This window comes from Aquarana catesbeiana, linkage group LG11 (genome assembly GCF_042186555.1).
Source record: "Aquarana catesbeiana isolate 2022-GZ linkage group LG11, ASM4218655v1, whole genome shotgun sequence".
NCBI classification, from domain to species: Eukaryota; Metazoa; Chordata; class Amphibia; order Anura; family Ranidae; genus Aquarana; species Aquarana catesbeiana.
In genome coordinates, this window is record NC_133334.1 from 115,131,591 (window position 1) to 115,154,976 (window position 23,386).

The window sequence follows — 23,386 nt, forward strand, 5'->3', positions numbered from 1 at the left end:
GGAAATAGACGTATGAGTGTTGCCAGCATTGCTGCAGAGGTTGAAGGGGTGGAGGGTCAGCCTGTCAGTGCTCAGACCATACGCCGTACACTGCATCAAATTGGTCTGCATGGCTGTCATCCCAGAAGGAAGCCTCTTCTAAATATGATGCACAAGAAAGCCCGCAAACAGTTTGCTGAAGACAAGCAGACTAAGTACATGGATTACTGGAACCGTGTCTTGTGGTCTGATGAGACCAAGGTAAACTTATTTGGTTCAGATGGTGTCAAGCGCATGTGGCGGCAACCAGGTGAGGGGTAAAAAGACAAGTGTGTCTTGTCTGCAGTCAAGCATGGTGGTGGGAGTGTCATGGTCTGGGGCTGCATGAGTGCTGCCGGCACTGGGGAGCTACAGTTCATTGAGAGAACCATGAATGCCAATATGTACTGTGACATACTGAAGCAGAGCATGATCCCCTCCCTTCAGAGACTGGGCCGCAGGGCAGTATTCCAACATGATAACGACCCCAAACACACCTCTAAGATGACCACTTCCTTGCTAAAGAAGCTGAGGGTAAAGGTGATGGACTGGCCAAGCATGACTCCAGACCTAAACCCTATTGAGCATTTGTCAGACATCCTCAAACGGAAGGTGGAGGAGTGCAAGGTCTCCAACATCCACCAGTTCCGTGATGTCATCATGGAGGAGTGGAAGAGGACTCCAGTGGCAACCTGTGAAGCTCTGGTGAACTCCATGCCCAAGAGGGTTAAGGCAGAGCTGGAAAATAATGGTGGCCACACAACATATTGACACTTTGGGCCCAATTTGGACATTTTCACTTAGGGGTGTACTCACTTTTGTTGACAGTTGTTTAGACATTAATGGCTGTGTGTTGAGTTATTTTTATTCATTTATTTTTAAATATGGAACGCCTCACGAATTTGCGTGTCATCCTTGCGCAGGGGCCATGCTAATCTTCTCTGTATCGTTCCAATTTTAGTATATGTGCTGCCGAAGCAAGCACGTGTGTTGAGTTATTTTGAGGGGGCAGCAAATTTGCACTGTTATACAAGCTGTACACTCACTACTTTACATTGTAGTTAAGTGTCATTTCTTCAGTGTTGTCATATAAAAAGATATAATAAAATATTTACAAAAATGTGCAGGGTGTACTCACTTTTATGAGATACTGTATGTAAAACCTTTATCCCCCCCCCCCCCCCCAAAAAAAAACTGCTTTAAAACAGAATTACACCCAAAATGGGAAAGAGCAAAGGGGGTACCTTTGGACAGCAGCACTGTTAATCTTGGGGGAGGAGAGTGTTAGATATACTAGCAGATTTAGGTACACTAACACATTGCAGCCAAACTCCAGCTAAAACTTTAGAAACAGCTAACGCAAACAGTTTTTTTTTCCTTTTGGGATAAAAGTTTTACATAAATAAAAGCTGATCACTGTAAGCACCTCCGTCAGTGGTAAATGGTTTGTCTAATCCCTCTAACTACTATATCTGCAGAACAGCCTGTTCTTTTGAAAAATAACAGACTTACTGGCCAGATCACCAGGTAAAAATAAAATAAAGAAATCTTGAAAAAAAAAAAAAAAAATCACGGCCATCACATCTAAGAATTGGTAAGCTGCAATATGAAAAAAGTTTGCTTTTGGATTTAACACTGCAATAGTTAAGTGCATTTCTGGCAGATCAATAGGTATTCTTCTGTACTCGGACGTTCTTTAAAGAGATAAAACACAGGGAATATTGCATATCTTGCACAGATTTTTATATATATATATATATATATATATATATATATATATATATATATATATATATAGCCTTTACACCTTTACAAACCTTTTATGGGTCGATCAAATGCCTTGAGGCTAATGGTAAAGTCTCTTTTAGTGACTTGATAGTTCTTAAATACATTTATTTGTGGCCAATCATTATTATGCTATTTAAAAGAAATGTTGTATATATGAGAAGAGATTTGTCAGGAATGTTGCTTTTTAACCATTCCAGCAATTAGCAGTCCCATATGAGTAGTTTCCCTCATAGGTGTGGCTGCTGATTTCTGGCTACTTATGTAACACAGATGTTACTGCAGTAGTAGGCATCTGGATTGGGCACCCAAGGCAAAAAGTGCAATGTTTGATCTTTAATTTATTTTCATTTATTTCCTGTTAATCTTATTTAAAGGGTATACCAAGGGGAACATCACAGTTCTATCTGGCCCTTCAAGATATGGAGTACACTGAATATCCCACTTATCTATTCTCGTGGGAGACTGCCCTTCAACAATCGCTTACAGATGCCCAATGGGATAAAATATTACATCTGGCTCATATCTCTTCACTATCCTCCAAAACGGCTGAGATAAACTTTAACCTCTTCAGCCCCAGAAGGTTTTACCCCCTTAATGACCAGGCCATTTTTCACGACACAACACTGCGTTACTTTAACTGACAATTGCGCGTGCATACGACACCCAAATAAATCTATTCTAATTTTTTCCCACAAATAGAGCTTTCTTTTGGTGGTATTTGATCACCTCCTGCGGTTTTTATTTTTTGCGCTATAAACAAAAAATGACCGACAATTTTGAAAAAAAAAAATACAATTTTTACTTTCTACTATAAAACATATCCAATAAAAAATGTTAAAAAATCTAATTTCTTCATCAGTTTAGGCCAATATGTATTCTGCTACATATTTTTGGTAAAAAAATCCCAATAAGTGTATATTGATTGGTATGCGCAAAAGTGTCTACAAATTATGGCATAGATTTAGGGACTTTTCATTTTTTTAAATATTTTTTACTAGTAATGGTGGCGATCAGTGATTTTTAGCGGGACTTCGACATTGCAGCAGACAAATCTGGCACTAAGTGACACTTTTTGGGGACCCGTAACACCAATACAGTGATCAGTGCTAAAAAAAAATGCACTGTCACTGTATAAATGACACTGGCAGGAAAGGGGTGATCAAAGGGTTAAGTGTGCTCCTAGGAAGTGATTTCTAACTGTGTGGGGGATGGACTGACTGGAGGAAGAGAAAGATGCGTCTTCCTGATTAGCAGGAAGAGAAGATCTCTCTCTTCCTCTCTGACAGAACGGAAGTCTGCCTTGTTTACATGGGCAGACTACTGTTCTGCCTCTCCAGCAAACAATCCTCGGGTCCAATCACAGTGGGAGCGCAGCTCCCACGGCATGCGCTTGCCCCAGAGCAGACAACAGAAATCACGTACAGGTACATGATTTTGCACTTAAGGGCCACCCTGTCGCATGTACGTGGGGCAGTCCTTAAGTGGTTAAGTTGCTGTCACATTGGCATTATTCTCGAGCTACATTACGTCAGTTATTACCGGATTACCCATCTCTCAGCTTGTAAGGATGTGGTTTGGAAGCCACTAGGACTGGGAAGATTAAAGATTAATTCCTCGATTAATTGTTAATTTTTTTGATCGATCAAAATTCTTTGATCGATCTCACCTCTCACCTCACCTGTATGGACCAAGCTCCTCTGGTCTCTAGTCATATTATTATCATTGAACATCTCAATATCTTTTCCATCATTACGTCTTTCTCCCTTCCTTTTAAATCTAAACTTATATATGCCGACTGATAAATGTTAACTATGTGCATATTAGACAATTTTAGGTCATTATATAAAAAATTGTCACTTTTTGTGTTCTCTATGTACTATATCCTCAGTAATCTCATATGCTTGTTTGGGTTTTGTAAAAATAACCTTACTATTGGTAATCTCTTGACTATGAGATATATTTTACTTCAACTCAATCATAAAACATATAAAAAGTGCTGCGCAAATAAAAGTCCTTAAATAAAATAAATGTATAAAAATGGAGTGACAAAATCAGAAGACAAAGACCACCAGTGACAATTAAGCTGAGATCAATATCTGGATGGTGACAAATCCCTCCACCGGGCATGGATGGCCCCTCACCTCAGACATTCGACCTGAAACAGGTCACACCGCTTATAACCATAGATGGATCAATCTGTGTGGTTGTTGGTTCCTCCATACATGTTTACTTGTGACTGTCTCCGGACTGTAACTTTATACGTTGTTCCATGTATTTTCTGTTAAACTACCAATAAATATATTTTCAACCCTGGTAAAGCCTTTTGACCAAATGTCCTCCAATTGTAGAGTGTGTTAGATTAAACATCTTTATCAACAATTTGGAGCAACCAGAAATATTCCACACACAGCATCACTGCAATCCACAGGTGGCCTGGAGCAGACCAAAAAAAAGAACCTTTTTTTTGGTCTGGTTCTTTTTTTTGGTCTGGTGGAGGGATTTGTCACCATCCAGATATTGATCTCAGCTTAATTGTCACTGGTGGTCTTTGTCTTCTGATTTTGTCACTCCATTTTTATACATTTATTTTATTTAAGGACTTTTATTTGCGCAGCACTTTTTATATGTTTTATGCTTTTGAGGTATTTCTTTGAATTGACCTTAGTGCCTGCTTGCATTTATTGTGTTAAGTCCATTTATTAGTCAGCGCTGAATTTCATTATCATTTTTTTATGTTTATTTACTTCAACTCAATCGACTGTTAACAATGCAAATTATGTCCATTATGATACCAATTCTATTCTAACCTAATGTATCGTTTAGAATAGATATACATACTGTTCCTTTGGGCGTAGATATGCACTAAAAACTAATGTTATCTGCATGATTATGATGTAGATTATTATTATTATTATTGTTGTCATTATTTCAGTTCTCAGTGTATTATGGTACATGGTAAACATGGATACATGGTTAAGATTTACTAGAAATGATGTTCCCACTCTCAACAGTGATGTCCCTCAGGTCAGTGCACCATTTGATCAGTTTGTGTGTGTCCCCATGCTTGGCGGGATGTTCATGCAGCTGCGCATTGGGTCCTTGGTGGTTGGGGTCCCACACTCGGCGCACGGGGGCCGCCCAATGCCATTTGGCATGGGTGGCCTCCCTTTGTCGACAGGATACCGCCGTCACCTCTGGGGACTGTACGTTCCGCGGGAGGACGACGTGCGGCGATGCAGCTTGACTCACTAGGCTTTCCCTGTCACACAGGGCACTCCAGGGCTTGACGTCACTGCAGCCTCTGGTAGCAGTGCGTCATCTACCACATGCCCCCTGGTGCTGTCTGGAGGCGCCGTCTGCGCGCCGCCGTCCCGGGGGACGTTCCCGGCTAGCCCCGCCCCTCCGAACATAGGCATGCAGTGATTGGTCTATTTCCAATCACTCAGACTATTTCAATTCCTTCCACCCTCTAGCTGATGTCTGCTCGCTGTGAGGGTGGACACTGGTGAGGATCCATCGCCATAGAGCCCGTACAAGTATCAGGTAATACCTCCTTGCTCCTGCACCCTGGATACTCTTTACAGTCTCCATGTCCTTACTTTGATAGTGCTCAGTTATGATGCCTGATGCGCCCCCAGGACTAGCCCTATTGATTGCTGCCCTTTGATGTCTTACCTTCTGTTCACTGTTACAGATTAACCTCTTGGGTGCCACTTTTGGTCTCCTGATTCAAGGATCTGTGGAGGTATAGATCCTCGTTTGCCTTGGCTCTGGTATCTTTTCCTCCTTCTCCACTCCGACCGCTCCTAGGCAAGTTATATTCCTTTACATTTACATTTATATTGCCATTAAACGTATTATTCAAGCTGTTTGGATGCACATGCATGCACATATGCATGTGTGCATGCATGTGTGCGTGCCTGTATGCGCATGAATGCACGCATGCTCATCTTCCCCTGATATGTATTACAGGGGATGTATCAACGGTGGGTAGACCACTCCACTAAGCTGTTTTTTCAACTGTGTAGATGCACACATGTGCATCTGTTAGACATGCACGTATGCATGTTTGTGTGCATGCACCTATTTGGATGTACGTGCACCTTCCTTCATGTATATGCAAACTTTTTACAGTGGGTGGTCTCATGTGAGTGTGTGGGGGGAGTTTACAACTCTAGCAATCCATGTAATACCTGTCCTTTTTCTGTCCCTCTCCCTTTTTTTTTTTTTCCAGTAAGGGATACATTTCGGAGGGCCAGCCTGGTTTGTCCTTTGTGTGGGACTCTGCCCATGTTTCCCCTCGTGCCACCATTGGACCCATCTATTTGCGCTGGTGCATTTACTCACCCCGTCGGGCTTTGGGCCCCACAGGCTGACAGCTGCAACATTTAAACTGCTTTTAAACATCAAATCTGGACAGAAAATCCACTCTAGTACTACACAGTTCATACGGTCAGTGTCTAAACACATTAAAACACAAAGTACGATGTGATCACACACGTACCAATTAGTTTGTGTTTAATCAATATTATGTATCTAATATGTGTGTATTTTGTTTAAATTGCAGATGGATGTAGGTTCTGCGATAAAATCGCATACACCCCTGTTGAAGAAATAGCATTTTCGAAACGCGTTGGGTCTTTTCTGTTGTGCTTACCTCCAACATAACAGATCTTTGCGATTTACTAGCTGTCTTTTTTTGTAATGTTATATGATTAGTCCTGTCCAGTATTCATTCATGATATTTTGTGATATGTATAGTGTATATATGTGCTCATTATTTTAAACCTATGTTTCTTAATAAAAATTTATATACTTTTTACACTACTCTCATACCTCATTGCACTATTTATCCCTTTCCAAATATCCCACCTAGAGGAAATTTTATTTTTTCAATGTCTCCGCCGGCTTCCGGGTCTTCAGGGAGTTCTGTCGGAGATCCGGTGACGTCACGGACATCAACGTCACTGGACTCCTCCCCCCCTTCCCCAAGTACCTCCGTCTGCTAACGAAGGGAAGGGGTGAGGAGTCCGGTGACGTCGATGTCCGTGAAATCATAAATTGAGGAAGACAGATCCTAACGATTTGATTGATCTCACTGGTCAAAGTATTCAGATAAACATCTATGTAAATCCTGGACTTGGCTATGAAAATCAACATATCTGAGGGCTTTCCTGGCTGTAAGTCAGTTTGACAATGAACTGACATTGATTGGTTATCCAGCAATCAAGAAACATTTTTTTCCAAAGAGCTGACATTTTTTTGTCTTAGCAGGTGATGGATGTCTCTGGCTCTCCATCGGTCCCCCTGATGCACAACAGTGCTATTTAAATAGACTGTAGGGTGACGCCGTAGCCCAGCCCCGCTGAGGAAGTTCTGAGGAAGTTCTAAACGTAATGCAAACGGGGGAGGAGCTATGCATGACGTCAATAAAAGTAGTTGGATCTGTATGTGCATTATAATTAACCAAAATAATCGATTTAAAAAAAATCAATAAAAAAAAAAATCAATCAAAAAAATCAAATTGAAGCGAACTAATCGAACACAAACATTTTAATCAGTAACAGCCCTAGAAGCCACACATGCTCATATATGGCGGACATGCCCTCTCATACGCCCCTATTAGTCTTCCATATTATCCATACAAGGCTACTATGTGCCTGATGATCCATTTCACTGCGCCTCTGAATTTATAGGCTTATACAAACGTTCCATTACTCCCCATCTAGGTATAGTGTTTGTTACCCCAACATTTCATTATCTTGAAATGTGACTGCTGTATCATGTACTTTTATGAAAAAAGTATCCTGTTCTCTTTGTATTGCTTTCTTTGTGTGAAATCCCTGGTGTTCCTTCCAATCCCTCTGCTTTCCTGTTAATAACTGAAAACACTAAACCGTGGTCAGTTCCCAAGCTATGCTGGTAACTCAGTGAGCTCTCCTCCAGTGATCAGACTTGACACACCCTCCTTGCACAGCCTTTGACTCGGAAGTCCAGTGTATTGTTGTTTCTCCTTCCCCTAGCTCTTATGCAGCTTAGAACAGAGGGAACAGAGGAAATGTGATCACTTATAACCACTTGGCATCCGCGCTATAGCTGAATGACAGCCACAGCTCGGACCTGAATTTCCGGGAGGCCCTCATATGAAGGCCTCACCTTTGCACGCTCCCTTGGTGCACCCTGCAGGGTATGCACGGCGCACGCTGTGATCACTGAGTCACTGAGACTCGGGTGATCACAGATCCGAGTAAAGGGCCAATCCTGGCCCCTTACCAGGAGAGCAGCTGTCAGCCAATGACAGCTGATCACATAATGTAAACAAAAGCTCGGTAATTGTTTTTTTTTCTCCTCACGCTGACAGCATGAGGAGAAAAAAAGCCGATCACTGGCTTATGTGCAAGGGACATCGGTCCCGAAGAGAAAGAGGCCCATCTGTGCCCACCAGTACCCCATGCCAGTGCCACCTGCTATTGCCACCTGCCAGTGCCCACTAGTGCCACCTATAAATGCCCATGAGTGCCACCTATCAATGCCCACTAGTGGTGTCAATCAGTGCCACCTAGCAGTGCTGCCTAGCAGTGTAACCAACCATGACCGATCAGTGCCCATTATTGACACCCATCAGTGCCCATCACTGTGTAACAAGGGGTTAAATTCTGTGTTACATTTATTCATAGGTTCATTCATATATTTACCCTTTCAGATATGTGGTCAGTAAATGCAAGGATTAAAACACACAACACAAAGAATGTAATAAAAAGTTTTACTTAGCTTTGATTAAAGATGTATTACAGATGATATGATACAGGATAAATACAGCATATTCAAATCCAGGGGACCCCTCAACTTCTGAAAGTTATGGAAGCCGATGGTCTGTTCAAAGCCCAGGCACATTCACATCCATGTCCTGGGAGAAGTCCACTGCTCTTCTCTATTGTCTGACCTTTTAAAGGCTAGACGGAAGGCGCGAAAAAGCTGGTTTTATCTGGTACTAACAAAAGACTAGCCATAATGGTCCCGAGACAATGTGACCATCTGTGAGTGACCATATGTGAGATCAGAAACATACATTTATATATATATATATATATATATATATATATATATATATATATATATATATATATATATATATGTAATCACCTTAAAACTATTACTAAGTCTCTTGTAATTCAATAACTAAAGTTATATATGAATATAGACCCATACTACACACTGCCACCCATCACTGGCCATCACTGCCACCTATCGGTGCCCATCAGTTTCGCCTCATCAGCGTACATCAATGAAGGAGAAAAATCACCTGTTTGCAAAATTTTATAACAAAATATAAAAAAAATAACATTTTTTTTTTAAATTCGGTATTTTAAATTTTTTTTAACAAAAAATAAAAACCGCAGAGGTGATCAAATACCACCAAAAGAAAGCGCTATTTGTGGGAAAAAAATGATAAAAATGTAATTTGGGTACAGTGTTGTATGACGGCGCAATTGTAATTCAAAGTGCATCAGCGCTGAAAGCTGAAAATTGGTCTGGACAGGATTTTAAACAGGTTGTTTTACAAGGTGATAGTTTACAGTTACTTTAATGCAGAAAAATCTCTGATCCCATTATATTGGAAAAGACAACATCTTTAAAACGATGATTCCAAACTATAGACCATATTTACGAAATGGAAGACCTTATGTATGAGTTACTTAACTCACAGACCACTTTTACCAAAAGTCAGTCATGCTGGTAAGGTTAGAATTAAAGACCACCTTCCGTTATGCAGAGAGATATTATGGCCTCTGACAATTCTGTGAGTCCATAAAAAATCTATGGGTATGAATGCAACCCTGATGGGTGTTACTTCCTCTTTGTTTCCCTGCAAAGGTAAAGCATAATGGGCTACTATGCATTGCATAGTAGCCCATTATGTGACACTTACCTGCAGGAGAAGCCCGCGATGTACCCGTTTCCTCACTAGTAGCGAGCATCCATTCTTCACCCCCTCTTCCTTCCAGGGCCGTGAACTCCGGCTCTGTGACTGGCCGGAGTCGCGTGACGTCACTCCTGCGCATGCGCGGGAGCCGCCTTTAACGGCATGACCCGCGCTAAAATGGCACAGCGTGCCCTTTCTAACTCCGGCGCATGCACAGAAGAAACCCCCCACAGGCGATTTGCAAATATCTCCTAGACCGTGCAGGTCTGGGAGATATTTCAAGCACCTACAGGTAAGCCTTAATCTAAGCTTACCTGTAGGTTAAAGTGGTTGTAAAGGGTTTACAACCACTTTAATGCCTATTAATGATTGTTAACTATATCTCATGCACATAGTGGGGATCTTGTTCTTGAGCCCCTTCCCCCCCCCCTCTCTCTCTCTATATCTGCTTGCCCACTCTGTCCCCTTTCAACTCTCTCTTTCCTTCCCCACCATTCTTTCATTCTTATACCTAGTTTTCAAATTGAAACATAACCGAGATGACTGTTATTAGACTTATGTGAATGTATTATTCATGTTTGTTATTTCTTCTGGCAACCGTATTATGGCTATCTGCTTTACTTACCTTTAATCCTGTTGATGTCAACTGATATTATGTCTTTTGACAACTATATTATTTTCTATCCCCAGTTGTTATACCACATATTATTTAATAAAAATCTTGTAAGCTACGAATCCAATCAACTAAGAATCCAAACAGACAACCCTCATGTGTAAGGAGATGTCTTAATTATTTTCAGCTGCTAGCACCAGATACACTCCCATAAACTGTGTTAGGCAGGCCATTCATGGGTTGAATTTCGAAAGAATTTTCTTTCGAAAACCTTATCTAAGAATTTTCGTTCGTATTTCGCACCATTAGTGGGCTGCAGCCACAGCCAATTTTCGTGCAGCAATCAAATTTGAGTAATCGGACATGTAAATTTTTTGAAAAACAAACAATTTTCTAATCAATGATGGGACAATCTTGCAAGAAATGTAATCGAAAAAGAAATGCGAATGAGCAAGAAAAGAAAATTCCTGGAGAGAAAAGAAGATTCCCAGCCACGAAAATTCTTTTCTGTAGCAACAGGAGGTGAAATTGAAGGTTTGGTTGGCCGAATTTCGAAATCAATGGTGGCACCATCGAATCACAAAACGCACAAATTTTCTGATTTTCAAAAAATTTAATTCTTTCAAAATTCGACCATGTATGGCCAGCCTTAAACTAAATAAAAATAAATAAACTTGTGCCATGCTGTGTCTACCTCTGTGTAAATACTATTCACAGATGTGCCAATATGTAAAGTGCAAATGCTAATGATAAAAATTAATAAATAATAAAATGACAATATATGTACTGCTAATGCCAGTGATAAAAAATAAAGTGTGCAATGTTATGTACTGAATAGTGTATGACCACTATGTATAAGTATCTCTATTGGAGATCTTAAACAGCCAATGTGATACCAAAGTGCAAACGCTGAATCAAGAAGGTACCTAAGTACTGATACATAAATTATTTAATACATTGCAAATATTTCAAATATTCACTTCAAACAATCCAAAATAATGTCCTGTGCTAAAAAACACAATTGGTGCAAATATCATAGATAATAATGCAGTCCAAATTAATTTGATATAGTATCCAGTGCTCCAAAACGAAATCCACAGTGACTTGTGACAGTACTTCAAAGACGGAAAATTTCAGTGACTTTTAGTGATTCCACACACATGCTCCTCCCCCTGTGTGTCTGCGCACACCTCAAAGATTTTAACCGCACACCTAAGTTTGGTCAAAATATGCAGTAGAACCTACACTGGGTTCAGGGTTAATGGACTTTGTGGAATGTCAATCCCTTCACTGTGGTTGTCCTCGGTCAGTATATGCAAAGAAAGGCTCAATACTGTGATAACGTTTTAAACTCCAGTTTATTAAAATAATATATATATCGTACTCACATCTTAGAGGTGCTACCAGCGCACCACTCTATACATAGCATGAAAAAAACGAACAATCCCAATCCAATAGGTATGTTTATTATGCCTCTATCCGTCTCGCCGAGAGATGCGCATCTCAGCTGGCTTCTCCTCCATCCTAGCCCCTCCCCAACGCGTATTCGACACAGGGCTTGTCACGTGTCTTCATCAGGGTTATTCTATTGGATGGCTGAAATTACTAGAATATATAGTGTCCAGGCTGCCATTTTGCTGTAGTTCAATATTCGGCAGTACGCGCCATTTTGTTGTGGGCCTGTAATTCACCTATACTTCCTCTCCACCAGCAATTATGCTGTACTGAATAGTGTTATAATATAAGTAGATATTATTTCCAGGATGGGGAGAGAGACATAAATGATACCCATCGGGTATGGGGTCATGGTTTTGCACATCTTAATTAATCTATCTAAAGAACACTACTTAAACAATTTAATACAAACAATTTACATATAAATGTGAATTCAAAAACTTTCCTTATCCCGAATGCTTATGACATCCCAACCAAAAAGTAGGGCCATAATAAATATGGGATTGGAGCCACACAAATTAAAAAATAGATATTAATTAATACCATAAACCTAAAAAAAATCTGTAATCCCATATACCAATCTTTAACGAGCAATAAACACAATAAATCATATAAACTAAATTTGTGATAAACACAAAGTACACAGCTTTAATTTCAATAAATTAAATAGATCTAGAATCATATATAACCAACCCCTATATATCTGAACCTCCTCTTTGGATAGACTATATTGGCATCATACATTCCTCTATCAGGGCTATATACATGCTACTGGTCCTTTCCAAAACCCCACTTATATATCTTAATTCCGGACGAACAGCATATATATATATATATATATATATATATATATATATATATATATATATATATATATATATATATATATATATATATCCCTCCCGCACAGTGGGTATGCTGGATATTTTTGTATCGGTGAGGTTCCTATTGCTGCCTCCTATTAGTCATCCAAATATATGGATATACACCCACTGGAGGTATATAATACTACCACAGTATTGACATCAAGGACTCCTATCCTGAATGTCATACATATGTTGGCAACCTCCTGAATAAATTCTACTAGATGAAATATATAGTCAAACCTAAATAATAAATTGTACATGCCAGGGTGTATTGAATGCAAATAACTAATCAATATAACATCAGTATGCATACTCCACCCCTACATAACCAAGAGAACAATAAACGAATACCCCAATAGGGAGGGACATAAATTACTTAGCGGTTACTTAAAAAACATTGGAGGTCAAACTCCTTATTCAACCCTCCCGGGGCAAGTGACCCCATCTGATGAATCCACCAAGATTCCCTTTTGCTAATCTCCCTGATGTAATTTCATCCTCTCCAGTGATGCTTAGGTGCCTCTGTTCCCCAGAATTGTAAACCTTCTGGATTTTTATTATGTTTGTCCCTAAAATGGATGGATAAATGATGTTTGTCAAAGCCTTTCCTAATATTTCTTATGTGTTCTTCCATCCTCACCTTAAGCGCTCTCTTTGTTCTTCCTATATAAATTAAATTACATGGACATTTAATGGCGTAAACAACCCTATAGTGTCACAAGAGATGAAATCTCTAATCGTGGTCATTTTTGGGATTGGTGAAAGATTTCAACTTCCTGGTGTTTTTTGGAATTTGGAATTCTTACACAACTGTAGCATCGCCCAGATCCATGGAAATCTTTGATGTTCCAAAACATCCATGGTCTTATGTACTAGCTTATCCCCTAAATTGGAAGCTCTTTTGTAAATTATTTATGGTTTATCCGTGAGATTATCTCTCAGTTGTGTGTCTTGTTTAAGTACCTGCCAGTATTTGGAAATCATTTTTTCCACATGTCTGGTCTGTAAATTATAATCTAATACTATGCATGTACCTGTATCCACATTATTCTCTCGATTCCTAGTATTATCTAATAAACTTTCTCTGTCCATATCCCAAATATTTGTTCTTTCTTTTTCCAAAATCTCATCCTGATAACCCTCATCCTTAAACATATTTGTTAATTTATCCGTTTGTTTGTCAAAATCAGCAACCCTAGCACAATTTATTTTAATCCTCATATACTGCTCTCTCGGGATGTTAACTATCTATGGTTTGTGATTTTAACTCGGTGTGGCAATGTACGAATTACGATCCGTATCTTTAAAATAGGTTTTTGTTTCCAAACCATGTATAGTGTTATTTATCTCCAAATCCAAGAAATGTATTCAATTTTCATTGGCTTCCCATGTGAGATTAATATTCCGGTCATTATGATTCAACGATAGGAATAATTATCCACATCACTTATGGCACCATTCCAGACTATTAACAAATCATCTATAAATCATTTGTACAGTACAATTCTTGGATCTGGACATGACAAAACCCCCTCCTCCTCCCATTTAGCCATGTACAGGTTGATAGCCCCCAGGTGGTCAATGTTGGTGTAAAGCGAAGAGACATCTGCTGTAGCTAACACCATATTGGCACCCAATTCACAGGTGCTCAGCAGTTGTAAAATGTGTTTTGTATCCTTGAGGAATGCTGCGTACTAGAGGTTGCAACTGGAGATCTATGTACTCCCCCAATCTGGCCATTAGAGATTTGATCCTACTAACTATGGGCCTGCCTGGAGGATTAAATTAATCCTTGTGGATCTTTAAAATATAATATATGACAGGGGTTCTACAGGATGTGGGAACTAGATACTTTTCCTCGTGTTTATTAAGCATACCCTTTCTTACCCCATACTGTATTAATGACTTCAATTCCTGCTTATATTGTTTAATGGGGTTCAAGTTTAATAATTTATATGTCTCCCTATCATTAAGAATATTGTTCATTTCATGCTTGTACTGTTCTGTAGATAATACGACAATCCCCCCACCTTTGTCCCCTGGCCAAATAACAATATCTTTTCTTTTTTTTAATAATTCAATATCCTTTTTGATATCCTTATGCTCAAACACTTTTTTTTATTGGTAGTTTTTCCAAATCAGCTGTCACTAATCTCTGAAACATGTCCACATATTTGTTGTTAACTATTTTGGGGTTGAATACTGAGTTGCTTTTTAATCCAGTGTGATTGCCTTCTGTTGCCACTCTTTCCACTGGATTCACATAGTATTTTTTAACATTTAATTTACAGATTAATTTTTGGATACCTATATAGGTTTCAAACTAATTCGATCCCTTTTTGGGTGCATATTTAATACCTTTATCCAGGGTGTGTAATTCTTCCCTAGTTAGATGTTTTCCGCCTAAATTATATATCCCATCACCTAATTTTGTTGCCTTTTTTTTGTTGTTGTACCCTTCTCCCTCCTCTACCACCTCTCTTTCTCTGATGGTTCCTTCTTGTCTGGGGTCTTCCCATCCTTTCTCTAAAAAAAGAGGGGGGTTCCATACATATTCTCTTGATTTTCTTCATACAATAGTTGGTATCTATTGTGTGTTGGTACTTCATATGCCTCGGGTGCTGGTTTATTGGGCCTAGGTCTTTGGGGTTTGGGTGAGAAGTACTCACCCTGCAGTGGACCTCGATAAGGTGGTCCCCCCTGTGTGTCATAGTCATCATGCGGGGGCCTCTGTAGGGACCATATGGATGACCACTATATGGAGGGGGTCCTCCCCGCTGGGGGGGGTTCTATACTGATATCCTTGTTGGTGATAGTTATTTTGTGAGTTTTCCCTATATGGGGGGGTGCCCCTTGGGGATTACCCCTTGTCTGATATTGGTTACCCCTATTCCAGTACCCCCTGTTCTGTGGGTCTCCTTGATGAAAGGGGGGTCTTCCCCCTTTATTGTAATTTCCTCTATTATCATATTGATAATATTGATTTGGTCTCCTATCATTAAGTGGTTGTCCATACTGGGCTTCCATTTCTTTATCCTGATGTTGAGGTGGGTTCCTATTGTTCCTACTAGGTGGGTGACCTTGTTGTGGATTTGCATATTGTCAGGGTTTGCGTGCATTAGGAGTTTTAAAACCTACATTTCTATCCCCTGTGTTAGGACCATCCCTGTCTGGGGTATTACTTGCAGAGTTGGCATTTTTTAATTTTCGTGGCTCCAATCCCATATTTATTATGGTCCTACTTTTTGGTTGGGATGCCACATGCATTCGGGATAAGGAAAATTTCGGAATTAACATTTGTATGTAAATTGTTTGTATGAAATTGTAGTGTTCTTTAGATAGATTAATTAGGATGTGCAAAACCATGACCCCATACCCGATGGGTATCATTTATGTCTCTCTCCCCATCCTGGAAATAATATCTACTTATATTATAACACTATTCAGTACACCGTAATTGCGGGTGGAGAGGAAGTGTAGGTGAATTACAGGCCCACAACAGCGCATATTAACCTACAGGAAAATGGCTGCCGGGCCACTATATATTCTAGTAATTTCAGCCGTCCAATAGAATCACCCCAATGAAGACATGTGACAAGCCCTGTGTCGAATACGCTTTGGGGAGGGGCTAGGACGGAGGAGAAGCCAGCTGAGATGCAGATCTCTCGGCGAGGCGGCTAGAGGCATAATAAACATACCTATTAGATTGGGATTGTTTGGTTTTTCTATTCTATGTATAGAGTGGTGCACTGGTAGCACCTCTAAGATGTGAGTACGGTATATATATTATTTTAAAAAACTGGAGTTTAAAACATTATCACACTATTGAGCCTTTCTTTGCATATACTGACCGAGGACAACCACAGTGAAGGGATTGACGTTCCACAGAGTCCACTACCCCTGAACCCAGTGTAGGTTCTACTTCATATTTTGACCAAACTTAGGTGTGCGGTTAAAATCTTTGAGGTGTGCGCAGACACACAGGGGGAGGAGCACGTGTGTGGAATCACTAAAAGTCACTGAAAATTTCCATCTGTGCTGTCAAAAGTCACTGTGGATTTTGTTTTGGAGCACTAGATACTATATCAAATTCATTTGGACTGCATTATTATGTATAATATTTGCACCAATTATGTTTTTTAGCACAGGACATTATATTGGATTGTTTGAAGTGATTTAATATTTGAAATATTTGCAATATATATAATTATTTATGTATCAGTACTTGATTTTTCTTCACTCCTCCCAGATGATATTCTTTAGTTCCTTTGTTTTTTTGATGCTTGAAACACATCTGCTGCATTGTAGGGGAATCTGTATGATCTTCCCATTTTAGGGCATCTTTAATGGCACTTACAAAGGGGGAACAAAAGTAATATAAAAAAAATGCAAGTAGGTCATCCTCATTGCCATCCAAAGTATCCAAAAGAGTGTTGACTGACCCAAGGGGGCTCAGAGATTGCTTGACTAGTTCTAGCAGGAGAACTGAACACTGTTAATTCACTAGAGGAATATGGGCATTCAGTTTTGACACAGCTAAATAACCGAAAGCTTATTAGTCAACCTCCCAGTAAATGAGAAAAATAAAAACCTTACCTGAAGATGTCCCTTAACTCCCTTTTAAAAGCTGGCTGCAAGGAGAAAGTGACTGGACCATGGCTTAAAGGGTTAGAGCAAAACACTGACCATAGTTAAAATGATAGAAAAAAGGGGGTATTAGAAACCATTCAAAGACACACGGTGTAGTTGAACAGGATCCAGAGCTATGTATCCAGAGGTCATGAAAGGTTCAGGAGAACAGCAGACCCATCAAGGCACTTTCTGTTGCTAATCCTTGCATTGGGGTGGCCCCTGGTCCGCATTTAAAAAGGCCTGTCTGTCTTGTGACATCACCCATCCAGCGCCACTCGGGCCTACTCATGCAGGAAGATAAACTTCCCCTCACCGGTGAAACATAAAAAACAGCCCAGCAGCCGACTGTGCTTGCATAAGTGGCTAACACAAATGCTTTCCACCCGTTCAATCTGGCCTTGCACCACTATAACATTCAGAAAGCATTCCAGGAGCCCTGGAGCTTTTAACAGACGAATAAGAAAAAGGGGAAGAAAACAAAGCAGTAAGTCTTGACAAGCCCAATCGCAAATAGGGATAAAAGGCTTACAGAAGAAGGGTGATTAAAAGACATAAGAAGAACCATGGTGTCACGCCAAGGCAACTGCACCAATGCTTACTTGCAACACCCTTGCACAAGAGCCTCTTTATGGTCCAAAACCGTGTCCTCACCTGAGGAGCAATAGCTGGACAACTGCATCTTTATACCAGCAAGGTAAGAGGAACTGCTGGACACAGCACATCTTAGGTCTCACGAAGAGGACAAAAAAAAGAAGGCACAGCCTGGATTCATCTCATATTTATGAGACTGGGGTCCTATGAGGTAGAAGCAAGGATGAAGACATCCCTTTATATGGTGTCATGGTATTAGTCAGGAAAATTGTTTATCGTAAGGAAAAATGCTGCAAGTAAGCCTTTCCGTTTACTTGCATTTTTTTACTTGGTGACAGGGTCTCTTTAATTAATCATAGGGGAACAAAATGGTTGCAAAGATGTTTATTTTATATTATGTTTAAGGTAATAGCAATTATTAAGATTTTACTGATTCCTTTTTTCTTGATACTCTCTTTTCATTTGTATTACTTTCTCTAACATCACTATGTATATGTATGTAAGCGGGGACAACTGTAAACAGTTTGGAATTTTGTTAAATATGTCTTATATAAGTGATCAAATAAATGGACCACATTGGAAATCACATGTCAAACATTTGTGGATGGCTTTTAAGCCTTTCTTAGAGGACCTGCACTTTAAGATAAGTTTCAATAATATAGAATGCTAAAGTCTAGATCCAAATCACTGACAAGCACGCAACGATTGAGAAGAACGTGATCCAATATGAAAAACTCCCACTTACACAAAAAGAGCAGAGAGATCACCATAAAATCCACTCCTATCACTCATTTCACATGAAATAACCTATTGCTGGAAAATTGACATTATCTAGGAAATCTGGGATCTTATAAGGTATTTTTTAACAGGAAAATAGAAATACTGCAAGAAAAAAGTATGCTTTGTGATAGATTAACACACATTTTTTTTTCTTTTCAGCCAATTTCCTTTTTTTTTTTTTTTTTTGCTTTAGGCGTTTCGGGAGTTATTGGGCATGTAAAGAGCTGATCTGAATTTGTGCAGCAGCATTTGGATAGCACCAGCACATACTGTATTGTATTGTGGTGTGTTGAAGATTATAGTAAAAAAAAAGTAATAAAAGACAGAGGATGGGGAGGGGGAGAAGAATGTTTGTATTACAGTATATGTTTTTATGGTGTTGTTAGGGAAACTAAGAAAAGACAACTGCTAAAAGCAGGGAGTTGGTACATCTATTAGGACTTTGATCTGTGATTATAGTTCTGCTAGATAATAATGTCACTCTGCTATAAAACTATATTAATATATTACAAGTAAATAAATGACACTAGTAATTTACAGATAATTACCACCTTTGGGAAGTGGGAGTTATGAGTTTATGGTAATGAGGTATTCTTGCTACAATTCAAATCAAGATGTCTTTTTGCCCCATGAACAAGATAAGCACACATTTTAGTACTAGGAGAAACTTAATGTAGTGCTCACCCCCAGTACGGGCTGCTGATTTGCCTCAGGTTCCTTTCCAGATTAGTGCAACAGCAGCCAGGCAGACAGCTTCTGGCTCAATGAACAGTCTAGGGGTTGCCGGTTTCAAATGTATTGCTGAACAACTAGGGTAGGGTATACCTACGGAGCTGTGGGGTACTCTATGAATGCTGAGCAGTACTTAGAGGACACTCTTCACTTTGTCACTACTACATAGAACAGTCCCTTTAGTAATGGTCCAGAAAATGGACAGCACTGAGACGCCATCAGAAATATCCCAGGCCAAGGAAGCTCTAGTATTGATGCACAAGGGATAGCAGCAGTAACAGTCACCAGGATCCTACACTCAGGTCTGTACTCACAATGTCCCTGGATACTTAGATGCCTCCTTTCAATATCAGCCAGACAGTTCTCTTGACAAGATCCTTAGCGAAATCCCTTGATTAGCTTCAAATATTTTTTTTATAGCAAACAAGGCCCTCTGCTTAAGCATAGCTGGGACCTCGATGAGCACAGATAGAAGCTGGGCTGTCTAGAAGGCACCTCGTGGACAAGAACCAGGATTGCTCCAGACCCCAGATTATTCCTGTGTTCTGCAGCCCCCTACTGGGCACGCCTCCCCAGGGATTGACTGATACCCCATTAATATTTAGACTGTTCATTTAACCTGTTCCACTACTATGTTCTGGAGCCCTGCACAAGGAGAAGCAATCAAAGCTGCAGCCCGTGAGGCCCTGATCAGTCCAAAACAATCAGCAACTGCTCCACTGATTACAGAGGAGCCAAAGAAAACTAAATTTACTGGGGTGGGGGGGGCGCATGCGCGAGGCTCTCCAAGATGGCCGCATAGCCTGAGAGCTCCACGCCATTCCGGACACAAAACCCCAGCCACAGTGGACAGGACGCCCCCCCCCCCCCGAATGGACTGTTTATAACACCCTCTGGTCCGGGGAACAATAGGGACCCGCCGGATGATCTCAGGCTCAGCGAGCAGGAACCTCTCCCACCAGCTAGAAGCTGCCTCACAGCCGCCTGGATCTCCCAAGATGGCGGCCATGGAGCAGGGATCGGGACTGGGAACAGTGAGTAATACACTCCTATCCTCACTTTCCCCAACATCCACAGAGTCCCTGATAGACAGAACCCTGGGTGACCTACACAGGACCCCCTTGAAAGACTTCCTTTCTTCCCCAGACAACTATATCACTGGCCCACAACTATCACCTCACACCCCAGTGGATCTGTCAGCCCTGATGTCTGCCTTCTCCACTATGCTCTCTAAAGGCTTAGCTTAAACAGCAGCCCAGATTACCTCATCCATACATGCTGACCTGCAGCAGCTAGGGGCAAGGATTGAAGTAATTGAAAAGAAATCAGACCAGGCAGCAGGCAGAATTAACCACAACACTGCCAGGATCCAGGATCTCCAGGATCAGTTGGAGACGGCCCTATACAAAATAGATGACCTCGAGAATAGCTCTAGAAGGTATAATTTTAGAATTAGGGGGCTCCCGGAAACTGTTAAAGATGTTCCCGCAGCAGTCAAGACCCTGATTAAAGACATGATACCTGACACCCCTGAGCACAGGATGGAACTGGACCGAGCACACAGGGCCCTACAACCGCCCCGCAAAGATGGACTGCCCAGGCATATCATAGTAAAGCCCCATTTTTATGTGATAAAAGAAGGAGTTATGAAAGCATCCAGGGCAGCAGAAAAGATCCTGATGCAGGGTCAACCGGTCCAGATCTTTGTGGAACTGTCACCGTATACAGTCCAGAAATGGCGTGCCCTGAAACCTCTGCTCCAGGCTCTCATGCAAAGAGAAATCACGTACAGATGGGCCTTTCCCCTGCGCCTGAATTTCTCTTATCAGAATAAGCCCTATGGTTTCTCTACTTTTGGGGAAGGGGAACATCTATTGACTCGCTTGGGGATCATTACACAGAAAAACCCATAAGGCCCCCCATGCACGAAATGCCCTTCACCACCCATCCCACTGCTCCCTACCTGGCAAAAACAACAACCGAAGCGATCAAAAGATTCTGGCCCTCCAAGATGAGAGCCCACGTCCACACCCCTGGATTGGATCCCTTCACTCACTATCGAGACTCTCCACAACTCATCCCTCTCTGAGGGACATCTGAACTGAATTCACTTTGAGGCTTTCCTTTCCAAAGTTCTTTTCTCCCTGCGAGTAAATAGGTCGGACCTATGTTCGCAATCACCCCACCATATCTCCCCCCCCCTCGCGGACTGGCTAAAAGTAACTGTCCCCTCTGAAGCCTTGGGGCATTTTTAAAGGTTTTTGGATATACCTTCATCCTCCCTGGATTCTGGACCCACTGAAGACTCGGAGTTACTATAGACTGTAACATTGGGAGGGAACTTGAGGGAGGAGGGAACAGCACCCATGACTTACCAGGATATACATACCAGGAATAAAATATACAGACTCCTCTTTATGTACTATAGTAACCCGTAAGAAAGCAAAAGTGGACACTTGAAAGAAATGCCCCATTGGACCACGGGGGAGCAAATGCCCACGGGGGGGCTCTCAAGTTTATGGGACCCTTCACTGTGATTACAGATCCCCGGGATATAGGCTACTATTTTTCCTCCCTTATGGTATTTACTTAAGGGCCCTGTCTAATCCTAGCTATAAGATACAGAATATGGCTGAAAGGCCGGAACGGTTCCAATGCACCTCCCATGGTCACTGCAAGGATGAGGTTCTCCTTCCAGGGACTACTGGTTACATCTGGGAAGAGGGTATCATTAACTTCCCTGGATATGAGGGGAATGGGGACAAGTATGTTTCCCACTCAACTCTTTGGTTCATCAACCTTTATTAGTTATGTATTGACCATTTTTTCTATGTCATCTTCCTTCTCTTTTTCTTCCTTCTCTACTCTTTTTCCTACATATCAGCTCACGGACCATCACGAGCAGGCGGGAGGAGCCCGACCATCATAGACATGAGGACCTGGACTGCAGGAGAGCATTGGCTTTTGTACAACCTTCTGGACAACCTCCAGGTGGGGGTAAGAAATCTTTCATTATAGCGTTCTCCCACCCCTCTGGCCCATGACTGACCCACCACTGCACACCCCGACCTTGTCCATTATCTCACACAATGGCCAGGGACTGAACTCCACGATTAAACAGAGAAAGATTTTTCAATTATACCACTCCATGAGGGCGGATATTATCCTCCTTCAGGAGACACATTTTCCGGTCTCATACACTCCTACCTTTCTTCACCACCGATTCTCACAATTTTACCTGGCTAATACCGAGAATAAGACAAGAGGGGTAGTCATCTGCTAGTCATCTGGGTAGTCATTAACTTTACGCTGAATTAGTGATCTGGAGGGGGAGGTTCCTCCTAATTGCAGGGACCATTCACGGAGGGTCGTACACTTTTGTGATATACTACATGCCCAATAAAGGTCGGGAAACCTTTTTTAACACTATGATGTCTAAACTAGCACCACACCTGAAGGGGACCATCATTATGGGGGGAGACACCAATTTGCCCTTTAATCTGGCCCTAGACAGATCCAAGGGGTCCTCCACTACTACCAAACGCCCACCAAAACAGAGCTTGAAAGTTGCACAGTTATTGAACGACCTTCACCTAATTGACATATGGAGGTAACTGAACCCACACGCCAAAGATTTCACCCATTTTTTGTCCCCACACCGGACCTATGCCAGGATACACTACATTTTTGTAAAAGCCTCGAAAATCCCCCTAACCATCTCCTCGAAAATCAAAGGTACACCACTTTCGGACCACTGATGTCCCTATCCATGCATTTCGCGGGGGCCACTGAGAGACTCTTTAAATGGCGTCTCAATGAATCCATCCTGACCAACCCGGTTCACTGCAACATCCTCGAAAAATCTTTACAGAACTACTTTGTAGACAACGACACTAACAATATCTCCCCGTCCACACTATGGGCAGCACATAAATCCATCATGCGGGGCATACTTATCCAGATGTCCTCTCGATTAAAAAGGGAATG

At 41.1% G+C, this 23,386-nt stretch overlaps 1 non-coding gene across 1 annotated transcript; it reads right to left on the minus strand.

Moving 5' to 3' along the window:
• Positions 1–896: 896 nt before the first annotated feature.
• Positions 897–1,003, minus strand: LOC141113075 (U6 spliceosomal RNA). The gene has a single exon (XR_012236708.1). It is a non-coding gene; the product is annotated as a U6 spliceosomal RNA (small nuclear RNA).
• Positions 1,004–23,386: the final 22,383 nt, after the last annotated feature.